This window comes from Protopterus annectens, chromosome 8.part0 (genome assembly GCF_019279795.1).
Source record: "Protopterus annectens isolate FY-2018-M chromosome 8.part0, PAN1.0, whole genome shotgun sequence".
Taxonomy (NCBI): domain Eukaryota; kingdom Metazoa; phylum Chordata; order Ceratodontiformes; family Protopteridae; genus Protopterus; species Protopterus annectens.
The window spans coordinates 1,165,258,169-1,165,272,577 of NC_056741.1; the positions used below are offsets into that span (position 1 = coordinate 1,165,258,169).

At 42.1% G+C, this 14,409-nt stretch overlaps 1 protein-coding gene across 1 annotated transcript in view; it reads left to right on the plus strand.

The window, feature by feature from the left end:
* Positions 1-14,409, plus strand: part of WDR90 (WD repeat domain 90) — a 1,773,335-nt gene that overhangs the window by 663,076 nt on the left and 1,095,850 nt on the right. The window lies entirely within an intron of this gene.

Sequence of the window (14,409 nt, forward strand, 5' to 3'; positions counted from 1 at the left end):
GGTCACACTTGTGTTGCATTTAACAGAAAGGTGTATTATAGTTTCCCCTTCATCTTTGTGTCATGAACTAGTAAGTAGTTTACAGCTTATTTTGGGACTCTAAGCATTACAATTACAAGAACTTATTGATGATATTTTAGGTTTTTTCCTACAGATTTAAGCAGGTTGAATGTGTTTCATAAGCAGTTCTACTGCATAAACAAAGGCTTTGAGAGTTCAGAGGATTGCATTTCAATTAAGTCATTAACAGTTTAAAACTTTATTTTAATATATTTTATGCAGCAATTCTTTGCTAACTACTTGACAACACGAACTGTAGAGATTTGCTGTGGAGGAATTTGTTTTCTTATATTGTATATCTGATGTTCTGCATACCTTTATTGAATCAGCTTGATATTTTATGTGTTTTGGAGGGAATAAATGTAGGAATAAAATTAGTGTTGTTCCCTTGCCAGAGTGTAAACAGCATTGTGAATTTGATGATGGTTGTCGACTGCTTTGTCCACCTAATCGTTCCTCTTCCCTACTTGTTAGACAGTTGGACATCCTGCTTAACCATCTGCATGCTTCATTTTTTTCAGATTCCACATTCTTTTTAGAATTGCCTTGTGGACATGCCAATCATTCCTGAACTCTGTTATTGTTTTTGATGTTTTGTAACAGATCCGTTTCTGTGTCGATTGTTGCTTTCTGTCTTCTGTTGTATTTTTTTTGTTGTTTTTGTTTCAAGTCGTATTGTTTTACATTTTTTTGTTTCAATTCAGAACATTTCCAGTTGTCTTGCTGAGTCTGTTTTTATCTATTCTGCCTTACATCTTCCCGTCATCTCTTGCATAACATTTTAGTCAGCAACACACTGACTTTTCCTTACAGACTTCTCTTAGTCTGTGTAATAAATACAGTCAAAAGGATGCCTGTGTCACTATTTTTTTTTGTAACCCATTTTACCTATGAGTAAACTTCAGTTTCCTTTGTCCTACTTTGTCTTATTTTCTGGTTAATATTTTATGCACACCGTCTTCTCAGTCCCCATTCCAAGTGTTGTTGGTTTGGTCATTAACTTGTGTGGAGCCATGTTGATTTCTAAGCAGGCCTCATCAGCAGCCCTTGTGTAACCTGTGGTCCCTGCCCAGTGGTTTCCTTTCCTTCACTTCATTTGATCTATGCTTTCTTGTAATGGGAGCTAGTCACTTCCAGTTCAGGTGAGAGTACATGGGCCCATTCATTCTGCGACCGGGGGGCCTTATCAGGCTGCTTGCTCCCCTGAGTCACAAGAGATGGGTGGTAGGAAGCAGGCCAGTGAGATCCCTCTACAGTAGCAGTTATCCCCTACTGCAGATTTATCATGCTTTTCTAATGCTTGTATTCCTGATGTAGACGTGTTTCCACATGTTTTTCTCTCTCTTGCTAATGCTGTTCACACTCCTAACATTATGTGCTCTGCCCACCAATGCTCCACGGCTACAACACCAAGTCCTGCAGCTTGGTTTCACCCAAATGGCATGCCAGAGCTGTCTGTCCCCAAGACAGGTGAGTTATCAGCAGTCACTGATCTCCATCCTCCCTGGTCCACCACCCCCAGCATCCATGCTGTTTTTTGAGCATGGGTTAACCAGATCACAGTGAAAGCTTCAACACTCTGCACCATTAGAGAAAAGACTTATCAGTGGCCCTTTTTAAAGTAATATGCTAGTTGCACAGTGACAGAATTCTCTTATTTGCCTGGCACGACCATCATATTACAAATTATTGCAACCTTAGGTCCTGTATTCTAGTGCCTTCCACTTACTTTTACTTTATTTCCTTTAGCAGTGTTTCCATGATTTTCTCTATGGATATCAGTCTTTTTCATTACTCAGCCACCTTAATCTTTTCTTGATTGACGAAAGTTACATAGTGGTATTATCAGATGTAACATTGGGAACCCACCACAGTGCATCTGTGATCATATTTCTCCGTTCTGCAGCAATTTATTATTTTATTAGAAGATTGTATGCTTGGGTGCAACATGCATGCTGTGATATGACACTTCATAATAGCAGAGCAAAAAGCATGCATAATGCTCTGATCCAGGAGTTTTTTTTTTCCTTAATTGAAATTTAAGATCTTGGTTTAGACGTTTGTCATAGTAAAGTCCATGTTTGATGCCCAAAGCACCAAACCCAAGTATTTGAGTTATTTATAGATTATGACCATGAGCAACAGTGGCACTGTCACTATTACTTGAGAGAGAAACATGATGTGAATCAATGCCATGAGTGCCAGAGAGGCAACGTGACTGCCTATAGATATAGACGAGAGAAGTTTCTAGTCTACTTCACTAGTCTGATCATAATGTTTGATGAAATTCCTTACTGGGATCAGCAGAAGCATCTCTTATAGAGTGAAGTAATGAAGTGTAAAGACAGAAATAACCAAATATTCACTTCACTTGCTGCCCCAGTACCAATAAAGGGCTCCCAGTCGATCAAATTCAATACTTTAATATCCATTAAAATATAAAAGCTTAAAGGATTTAGCGCTTTCATTTCTAATACACAAGAAACTTCTTTAGAATCACCTGACATTAAATCTAAAGCCATTTAAGTACACCCAGCACCTCTCTGATTGGCTGTTACATAAAAACCATACTAAGTTTTTAAAACGACAACACCGACTTCAAAATGTGTGTAAAAATTAAAAATTTTCATGTTATAATATTTTACATATATGCACATATAACGCATATAGGGTCTGTATTATATATTCGAAGTTTCAAAACTTCGAACCTCATATGTTCGACAACATATGAGTGAAGTTTAAAACATCGAAAATATAATAAAAAATTTAAAAAAAAAAAAATCTTAGCTTAACGCTCTCGGCAGCCCATGTGACTTCTTATAAAGATTACTTGGTGAAAGAACTGGATTATATTGAGGGAATGTTTTGTGAGAGGGGTTACCCCAATAACATAGTTAAAACTATCAAAGAAGAAGTTCTAAGGGGATGGGGAAATAAATATATATCCCCTATTAAACTATGAAAGTAACAATAACAACAGAAACAAGGACCAAGGATCAGTTAAAAGTGACACAGATGGTATATATTTAGTGTTGACATACAATCAAGATACTAAGGGGATTCAAAACACTGTGAGAAAAAACTGGAAAATGTTTTCTTTTATGCCCAACAAACCCAGGGTATATGTTCTTTGTGTTTCACTGTTGCAGTCATCACATCTGGGTTATCCCTGCCAGGGTACCCCTCGGCCAGCACGAATACCAGAGGCGTAGTATTTCTGCGTCAGTTGTAGTCGCTTTAGGACTGATGTCAGGTCGTCAGTAGTATAAAATAAAGCAGCCAACGCCATTACATCAGTGTTTCTTGCCACGGAGCACAAAGCAGAAGCAGTTTGCAAGAGTGCTGGTCGGACACTACCTGAGTTAAGTCTTCCGAATTGAAGCTGAAGTCTTCTAAAGCAAAGTACCCCATTAGGGATCCTTTTTTCTTGCACTAACCGATGTCAGAAAAAGTCAATTGTCTCGCCTGTGGAAAGCAAATACCACACAGAGACTTTCATTCTTACTGCGTCACTTGCTTAGGCCCAGACCACGACGTTCCCTGCTGCCGCTTTTGTGCTTTGCTCAACGCTAGAACTATACGTCATTGGGCCCTTATTGTAGCTAGATATTTTTGCTTACAGTCCTTTAATTCCGTTATGGCTTTGGTAAGCCATCCAACAGCAGATCTTCCAAAAAAGTATAAGGCTAAAGCAGAGACAGACCGCATAGGTCCAAACCTACCGGCGACGCTTCCATTAAGCTAGTTGTCAGTTCTCCGGTCCTCCGTGAGGTGCTTTTGCTGCCCCTGATGCTCGCTTCTGTGGATTCGCAGGCCGCTACAGAGACCCTTTTGGAGTCCGGTATGCCGCAATACTCTTCTTCGACTAAGGACCCTGCAGTTGTCTCTCCCTTGGATGGGTCCGGAGCTGCTGAGCAGGCTCCAGCTTCTGAGGAAGTACTTCACACTACCGATTCTCGACACAAACTGACTACTTCTTTCGCGTCTACCGTTCTTTCCAAAACAACTGAGTTTCTGAGGCCCAGGATACGAAATACACCTAAGAAACGGCTACCCATTCCCAGGCACCTGCTTCCTTGCCCCAGTCTCAAATGCTTAAAATGGTGGAAGACCTTATCATGCTTATCAGGGGAAGCCAAGCTACCCCTTTCAAAAGAAAAAGAGATCTGTCCCCAGTAGTTTTGTCTGAACAGGAGTTGGATGACTCCGATGCATCTGAATATGAATACATGCAACCCCTTTCTGCTTATGAGGATTCTGATGCAGAGGATTCCATTCACTCAGCCTCTCCACCCGAGGACTTTTCCTTTGGGGAAACCCTTCATACCTTAATGGAGCATTTCCAATGGGAATGTCAGGACTACCCTCAGTCTAAAAAGAGACTCGGGGGAATTCTTAGATCTTCCACAGCACAGACCCCTAGCCATTACCCAGTCCTGGATGTTGTGGAAGATGTTTTCCTGGAATCCAGTTAGACTCCTGACACACTACCTCCTGCACCCAGAAAACCTGACTGGTCCCTGACTCTCACAGATTTCTTTTCAAAAATCCTGCTGCTGACCCTGAGGTAATTTTTCAAGGACCTAAAGGGATTAAAGCAACCTCTGCTAAGAATCCCACCCCCTCAGATAGGGATTCTCGAGCACTAGACAGATGGGGTAAAAAAGTATACACCTCTGCTACTCTTGCTATCAGAGCACTAAATTGCCAGTTCCATATGCTAAAATTTCAGCAACATACCATGGAACTTCTCAAACAAAAAGCGTCTTCCTTTCCTGCTTGTGCAGAATCTAAAGAGTTACCAGAGTTAATGCATTCTGCAAGTCGAGTAACAAAGCACACTTTACATTGTGGTTTTGATGCCCTAGAAGCTTCTTGCAGAGCAGCAGTCACCGGTTCTGTCCTTAAAGGCATGCATGGCTTAAGGAACAGCCCTTGCCAGACCATGTTAAACCTAAATTGTTGGATGCACCCTTACACAATTTGGCAGTAAGGCAAAGGAGGTCTTAAAAAAGATGAAAGAAAAAGCTAAATCTATGCAGACAGTTAAGGATTTCTTACAGGTCCAGCCACCCAGGTTTAGTAGGCATTGTCCCTCCGAGCACTGGTCCTTTCCTACTCCCACCAGGTCAGTTCAGCCCAGATCCTGTGGAAGTAGACCCCCCCCCTGACAGCAGCCACAGGGAATGCAGAGATCAAAACAGTGGGATCCCTCCACTTCAAAAACAGGGAGTTCTAAGCCACCTCCTCATGGTAAGAACTCACAATGACTCTCCACCACCACCCCCCCTCTGCCCACCTTCACTTACCCCTAGGAGGAAAACACTCCTTTCATGCAAGTACCTAGGCCACCATTACCAGCGACCGCTGGGTCCTCAACATAGTGTCCCAGGGATACAAATTTTCTTTCCACACTCTTCCAACCCGAAAAGGGTTCCCAGATCTTCTTCCAAACCAGTGGCTAGACGCCCAAAAGCAGGTTCTTTCCCTGCTCTCTATTAGGGCAATAGAGCACGTTCCTGCAGAACAGAAAGGCCAAGGTTTCTACTCCAGACTTTTTCTGGTACCCAGAAAAGAAGGCATCTGGCGAAGGCATCTGGCGCCTTATCCTCGATCTATTCATCCTAAACACCTTCCTGGTGATACCAAAATTCAATCACCCTCCAGCAACTACTACCCATGCTTTCCAAGGATGCTTGCCTAGCCACCCTAGACCTAAAAGAGACCTACCTCCACATTCCTATCGGAATCATGCAGGAAATACCTGCGTTTCAGGGCAGGATCTCTGCACTTTCAGTTCTCTGCACTTCCCTCTGGCTTATCTATGCTCCCAGAGTTTTCACAAAATGCCTTGCTCTGGCCATTGCCTTTTGCAGGCAAAGGAATATTCAAATTTACACATATTTAGACGACTGCCTAATTCAGGCAGAAAGGAAAAGCTGCTCAAGCACCTGGCCTTTGTAAAGTCTCTACTGACCTTCCTAGGGTACACTATCAAAAAAACGAAATCCAAACTAGTACCCACCCAAATGATTATATTCTTGGGAGCAAGCCTGGACACAGCATCCCAGATGGCATTCCTTACACCAGAAAAAAAAACTTACCTGACAGCTTACTTCTCGCAACTAGCCACCAGACCCTAATTATCTGCAAGGAAAACACTGCAAGCTATAGGGTTCATGGCATCTTGCATTATATTCATTCCATGTGTCAGACTGCATGTGAGGAAACTTCAGTGGTACCTAAAAGCATTTGGTGTCAACACTGTCAAGACCTGGAAACTATTATACCCATGATACCTTGCCTCAGGAAAGATTTTCTTTGGTGGACAGCAGCGTGCTCCCACAACAAGGGACTACCTTTGTCACCCCCCCCCCCCCACCGCCCAGACCCTCACCACAGATGCATCAGACTATGCCTGGGGTGCACACCTGGACAGCAGGTGCATACAGGGCCAATGGAGCCCACAGCAAATCCATCTGCACATCAACCAAAATGAGAGGTTAGCTGTCCAACACGCATTCCCAGCTTTCAGGCCCCTTCTCTCCCCAGGGGCTCTCCTGATCAAAATAGACAACACCACTGTGATGTGGTATATCAACAAGCAGGGAGGGACTCACTACTACCCTCTATCCAGGCTGGCCATGACCCTTTGGCACACAGCCTCTGCCATGAAACTACACCTGTTAGCACAATTCCTGCCAGGTTCTCTAAACTCTATGGCAGATCACTTAAGCAGAAATTTTCTGGGCCCACACGAGTGGCAGCTAGACAAAAGAACCATCACCCTAATAACTCAGAAATGGGGCAAGCCAAAGGTTGACCTCTTTGCCACCCACACTATCCATCAGCTCAGCAAGTTCAGCACCAGGGAGCATCACAACATGGCTTGGAAAGTGGATGACCTGTCCTTCCCCTGGGTCAATCTGTCAGTCTATCCCTTTCCACCTCTACCTCTCTTTGCCAGGGTACTGCTCAAAATAAGGGAGGAAATAACAAGGATATTTCTTATTGCTCCAGACTGGCCTCACCAGCACTGGTACCCACTGCTGCACAGCCTGTCCCCACTGCCACCATGGTATCTCACTCAGACCCTAACCCTCCTGACCCAGAGGGAAGGAGAATTCATGCATCCCCAATTGCCGACCCTCAGTTTGGCAGCTTGGCTTATTCCCTAACCATTGATCAATCTGCCAACCTCAGTAAACAGGCAGTAGATGTTATACGTGAGGCCAGATGCCCTAGCATTAGAAAGTCTTATTCTGACAAATGAGAAATGGTTCTGCACCTGGATTCAGGCTAAGGGAGCCAATATGGCACAGCCCTCCCTCTCATCCTGGATTACCTAGCTGACGTGCTACGCAGTGGTCTTTCTTTTTCCTGCATTAAAATCCATGCCTCTGCTATCTCTACTCATTTCCCCACTGAGCAGCCCCTCTTCTCACACCCTCTAATCAAACATTTCCTAAGAGGGGCTAGCAACATGAGGCCACCCAGAAGAGCACCTACCCCAGCTTGGGACCTAAACTTTGTATTGGAAAAGCTCACCCTGCCCCCCTTTGAACCAGCATCTTCAGCAGAGTTAAAATTTCTCTCCTGGAAGACAGCTTTTCTTCTGGCCATCACTTCAGCCAGAAGGGTCTTTGAGCTACAAGCACTCATGGCTGTGGAGCCCTTCATCATCTTTCATGCTGACAGGGTTTCCCTCAAGAGTAACCCATCCTTCATGCTCAAAATGGTGTCCAGTGTGGCTCTCAACCAGTCCATTCATTTGCCCACCTTTTTCCCTAACCCACAGAACAAGGAGGAAAGGATCCTGCACTCTCTTGATCTGCACAGACAGCTCAGATCCTGTCTAGACAGGACTAAACCATTCAGAAAGTCTGATCAATTGCTGGTTAGCTTTGCTGCAGGGGCAGAGGGCAAAGCCATCTCCAAAAAAACAATTTTGAAATGGATAGCACACTGCATCCATTTATTTTACAAGCAACATGGAAAGCTTCCCGCTAAGGGGGTCAGGACTCACTCCACCAGAGCAGCCTCCATCTGTGCAGCTTTCCTCAGAGGGATCCCCACCAGGGACATCCTGGAGGCTGCCACCTGGACATCTTTTCACACTTTCACCAAACAGTACCACCTGCCTATATTCCCCAAAGCCAGGACAGGCTTTGCCACTGCAGTCTTGCAGGGCATCCTAGCCAGCCCCTAGTCTCCTTGACTGCCTCCACACTTTTTCTCAGCTTTGGGAATCAACCCAAATGTGATGACTTCAACAGTGAAACATGAAGAACATAGTAAAGTTGTGTACACTTACCATAAATGTAGATGTTAGAGTGTATTCACTGTTGCAGTCCTGGTTTCACTCCCTCCACCCCCCTCTTCTCTCTGTCTCTGTCCTTACAAGGCACATTTTAGTATTTACTTTCTACTGGTGGGGTTCTTCCACCATAACCTGGCACCCAGTTGGGGGCTCCTGACAGGGTACGAAAAACTGATATAATGGTCGTCAGCTGCCTTACTTTATACTATTGACGACCTGATGTCAGTGCTGAAGTGACAGCAACTGACACAGAAATACTAAGCCTCTGGTATTCGGGCCGGCCGAGGGCTGCCCTGGCAGGGATAACCCAAATGTGATGACTGCAACAGTGAATACACTTGAACATCAACATTTATGTTAAGTGCACACAACTGTACTTTTATAGATCACTAAAGTTTGGTTCAGGAGAAACCCCAGTTTAAAGGATATTTTTGAAAGGGGAAATACAAAACCTGTGGGCACAATATTAGGAACATATAAATGTGGTATGTGTGGTCAATGCTCATTTATGTATAACCAAAACACACTTGCATTGGATTCCCCAAAAGTCACTTTTTATCCACAGGGGCGTTTCAACTGTCATATTGAATGGGGTGATTTATTTAGCCCATTGTAAGGTATGTGGTTCTTACTTCATAGGGAAGACCGAAAATACATTGAGGCAGAGGGCGTACGAGCATACACATAATTTAAACCAGAAAAAAGACACCAATGCCCTTTATAGATACTGTCTGCAGTGTCCCAAGCAGACTAAGTTTTGGGTTATAGAGAAAGTTACTCCACAAGAAAGTGAGGGTGACTGGGAATCTAAGCTAGAATTTAGAGAACTTATTTGGCAATTACAACTTGATGTCTGTCCCCCCTGGATTGAATGACCACCTTTTGCTAGCCCCAGCTCTTAAGTTAAGAGCTAACAGGTACAAACATTAATATAGAACAACATCCACTTTCTTAAGGGTTTTACATATTTTTTTAAGTTTTTTATACACATGTATATGTGTATATATGTAAAATATTATAACGTGAAAATTTAAAATTTTTAAACCTATTTTGAAGTCGGTGTTTTCTTTTTAAAAATTTAGTATGGTGTTTATGTAACAGCCAATCAGAGAGGTGCTGGATGTATTTAAATGGCAATGTCAGTTGATTCTGAAGAAGTTTCTGGTGTGTTAGAAATGAAAGCACTAAATCCTTTAATATCCAATAAAATAAACAAGTGTTGAATTTGATTGACTGGGAGTCTTTTATTGATACTGGAGCAGCATCTTTTCTAGAGTCTCATCAGTTTGCCAGAGCACAGTCACATGACTAAAGAAATGGATAGTAAACACGTCACTTGCTTCAGAGATAATGCCGTTCTGAAAGTGGCTGCCTTGACCTTGCTTTTGGCCCTGATTTCCTTGACTAGGTAAGGTTCAAGTTCACACACATCTTCCATTTTAATGTATAAAGAGAGACCCAGTAGAGGTATGGTCCCACCAACCAACTTAAGGGGGTATATGGCCAAGGATGTAGGCAGTACCCTTAAGTAATTAGCCAGAATTTGTTCATGGCAGCCTGATCCAGTGCAAGATCTTCTTGAATCAACTAGTCTATAGCTCAAACTGCTGACAAGATGGGATGTTATTCTTCATTTCCATGATTTGCATTGAGAAGGATTCACAGGGTTTTTCTGCACTAGGATCTGCAGTTCAGACTCCAGAGTTCAGGCAGTAGTTTGAGGTCTGGTGTTAACCTGTCCACACTTGTGGAAGTGCTTTCTTGGAGAACTTGACCTGATGCTTGGTGAAGCCCCCAGAGATGGCCTTAATCCTCTGAGCTTGTTAAAAAGCTGCCTCATGTAGTCCATGGATTAATTCCTTCCTTCAGCCTCTAGTTCCCTACTGTGTGACTGAGCAAGTTACTTAATCAGACAATGCCCTCAGGTTCTCCTGGGCTGCATGCCGATTAGCTTCCTATGAACCTGATTAATAATTGTTGGCAGGTTTCTTCTCAAGTCTTTGTACCCTGTTTCATGGCTCACACTTGACCCAACCACATTGTGTGCAAGCGAGCAAGTATGAAGCTGACAGGTGGCTGCCTTCCTTTCTGCTTCTTTTGAGATGTAAGAGGACCAAAAGGCTATCGTTAAGACACTTAATTAGACCTCCTTTCCTTGTAGCTACCCACCAGGTAGTACCTTCTTTAAAGAAAATTTGAGACTCATAATATCCACCTTGGATTGACCTGTGGCCCCATTCTCTTACCTGAGAAATACCTAAATTTGTATCTGGGGAAGTACGATGGAAACCTTTGAATTTTAATTTGTCACAGTTGTATGTGCATCCTTGAAATACACAGATTCTGTGTTATTTGGCTTACAAAAAGGCAGATGCCCTGTGTAAGCCCCATGTAAGTGGAGGTGAGATCCTGATCAGTCATCCTAGAATGGAGTCGTATGTAATTTCTTTGGGCCAGCATCACATCATTTTGATCACATTGCCGTGACAAGTAATCTAAATAGTTTGATGGGGTGGACAACATTCTTTTTCACTGTCACATTGGAGCCTAGATTCTTCAGCTGTTTATTTCACTTTTCTAGGTTCTAATTCTCCTTAGTGGATTAGTCATCCAAAAGACTTTCCTTGCTTGGCAATCAAAGGCTCAAAGAAAAAAGCTGGTTAGAATATTGTAGCTTCCACAGTGAGCTACCCAGTACCTTGCTGTAATTTTGACTGAGCTGACAGGCTTGAGTGTGTGTTTGCACAAGATGGCATTAATAAGATTATTCTCTAATGGATGAGGTCAGGCAGTCCATCATAGATGTCCCTTTAGGTTGGTGGTTCTTTTCAACCAGTCTTTACTTGATTAGATGACCTCTAAAAAGAAAACAAGCATTCACCATGATGGAGAAGATTTATGATTTATCCATGAATCTTTTTTTCATCTAGGCTTATCCATTCTCATCCAAAGGAAGATGGTGCCTTCCTACAGACTAGGGGATGAACATATTTATTTGAATGTAATGCTTAAGATCTAAACATTTCAAATGTAAATATACAAACAATATGGTAAGAAAATTCAGCAGTGTAATTTAAAAATATGTGAATAACAAATAATACTATAAACAGAAAAATATATATATAATTTTTGTCTTGGTACCAGCTAACTTACTCTACAGGATGACTCTTTCCTAGTAGTTAGTTATTATTTTCATCTAACACTTCCTGTGGAAAGTTGTTTTTTTTGAATTTGCCCTGGCTTGTAAAGACATCACAAAGGCTATTGAGTTGTCTTGGAGCTCTTAATTCTTCCATTAAAGGACTCTGCTGAGAGACCAAGCCATCTTTTCAAGAATTCTTGGAACAAGTTCATGGTCTACACTCTCTTCCTCATAAGAGTTGTATAGTTGCTGTCCCAAATTTGGAACAAGAGCAGTTATTCTACATCTGCATCTTGTTTGTTCTGAAAAGGAACCAAGAAATATCCACAGTGTAAACAACAAAATATTCAAAATGAAACGCTGTTGAGCTGTCATAGAACTGTTATTATTTATTGAATAAACAACAGATAAGCGCTTTCATCCATTTAATACTGGACTTCATCAGATAAAGTAAAACTCAACGTACATACAAATATAGATTTTTGATTGATTAATTGATTCATTGAAAGGACTAGAAATTTGAGGTATGTTGTGTTGCACTTTATCCGACGATGGCTTGAAAGCATTTCATTTTAGATGTTCTGAAAAGGGCACATTGGGTCTGTCCCATTCTGAACCTTGCCAGCTTCAGTGAGTGGTAACCCTTCAAAGGGTCTTGCCTTTGTTGCCACAAAGGGTGGTGTTGCTGCACACATTAAATGTTTTCTGATATACCTGAGAATTGCTTAAAAAGTTCTTTCAATTTGTGCAGGGTACAAACTGCTGCCTTTTAGTCTCTCCCCTGTATCCAGAGATTCACCAGCATGTTAGACTTAGTGGTGGAGGCCTTGCAGAAAAAAAAAACGGAAGTGTATTTCCCTTATATAGGTGACTGACATCTCATAACCCTATTGAAAGAGTCCTTGATGGCATCATGGGAGTGAATACATCCTTGGATATGCAGTTTGTTGGAAGTGACCATAAATTGTGAGAAGTCCTTTCTGATCCCAGTTTAATGATTGCCTTTAAGTTGAACTGAACACTTTTTAGTGTCAGTTGTTCCCTTCCATGGAGGGAAGCACAAGTAGTCATGGCCTTCCCTTCCTTGATAAGGACACCACAGAAACTCCAGGCTTAGATCATCCTGTGTTTTCCTAGCTTGATGATCACCATGATCATCACAGTGCCTTTTGCTTGCCTCTTATAGGTGTTTCAGTAGATTGTGCAGTGTCTTTGACTGGAGATTCATCATTCACTAATTACTCTTCTCTTTGACTGGAGATTCACCATTCACTATTTGCTCTTCTCTTATCAGAAGTCCTTGTCTCTGGCCCCTTGGAATGTTGAATAGTTCCACAACAAATCAAAGGTGCAGTTTTGCTTTCCCACAGTTAAACCCATCAGAAATCCTGAGCCAACTGTTTGCTAGTAGGGTAAGGAGCCCATCCCAGCTCTATCCAAATACAAGGGAAGTGGTACCCTTCTCAAAAGTTGGCTCCACGTGAACCAGTGGGACTTGCATGTTTTCCTACATTACCCTGCTCTTCCTCGAAGTTTAATCGGACGAGGCTTTAATTGGATGATCTAAATTCAATAATGTGAAGCACTTGATTATTTTTTCTCTGGAAAATAGTTGCAAGTGAGATTTCTGTTTTTATATTGTCATTGATTCCAAATGTCTGTGGTCTTTTTTTTTCTCTACATAATTTGATGGGGTTCATAGATGGTTATTAGGCATGCAGTGCAGGAGACCATTGAGGAACCTAGCCTAGTTTCCCATTTGCCCCAGAGCACTGCCTGGTTAAGTCACTTCCTCAGAGTCATATAGTAGGCAAATGGAGATTAATGGAGTCAAACTCTAACTACAGTAAGTTTACTAACCGCTCACAAACTTAATCTTCTGTGCTGTCAGACTAAACTTCGTTTGACTGTGTGTCTTAACAGAAGTTGAACAGTAATCTCAAGCAAGACTTCACAATATTTGAACTTTTGACCTGTAGTTTATAAAACCTGTACTTTAACCCTTGTGCTACAGAGTTTATCAGTTGTGCAGCTGGTTGATTAGTTTATTTAAACAACAAAGGATGTTTCCCAAACTGCCAAAAATGATTTGTGTGTGCGTGCGTGTCTCAGCCATTTTTCATCCAGCTGAACATTCATCTAGTTGAACTTGAGAAAGTACTTGTATCCAACAACCAATTTGTCATGCATTACTGATCAAATAAGAGTACATGAGATCTTACCCCTTATGCAGAGAAATAGAGCAGGTCTGGCTATGAGCCATAGACCACAGACACAACAGTCACATTTTATTTTCTGGTGTAGTGAACGAGGCGGTGGAGTCTGAACCACTTCACCAGTCCCATCCCACAGCTTGAGGATTCTTGAGTCTTTTTTATATTTGAAAATGGGGAACCCTGGAGATAAACCTGTTTGCCGTTTCTTATGCTTGGTGCAGTAGGGCAAGTGGAAGATAAGACATACTCTGCATTTCTGTATTCCATGACAAGGATGATTCTTGTATGCCTTCCACTGCTTTGATTCCACATTTGATCGCAAGGTTAATTGAAAAATGCCAAAACTTATTTTCACCCTTAAATGTTTCATAGTTTAGTACTAGGCTATCTGCCCTGGGGCATTTGTAAACCTAGCCATAGTGATGTGGCTTTCGCCACCCCATAAAATGGTACAAAATGTACAGAATAGATTTAGAATACTGTGCCTCTGTCTAGTAGTGACACAGTGAAGGTCCCCTTATATAATGTCCTAAAAGAATGTGGTTTCAGGTTCCTGGTTCTATAAGAAACCCTTCCAGTACAAGCCAGGTAGGTTTCCCACTGTTCAAGGGACTGCCATCTTCACTTCATGTCCTGGCTTCTGTTGTAGACCTTCTAATGCTGATAGCTGC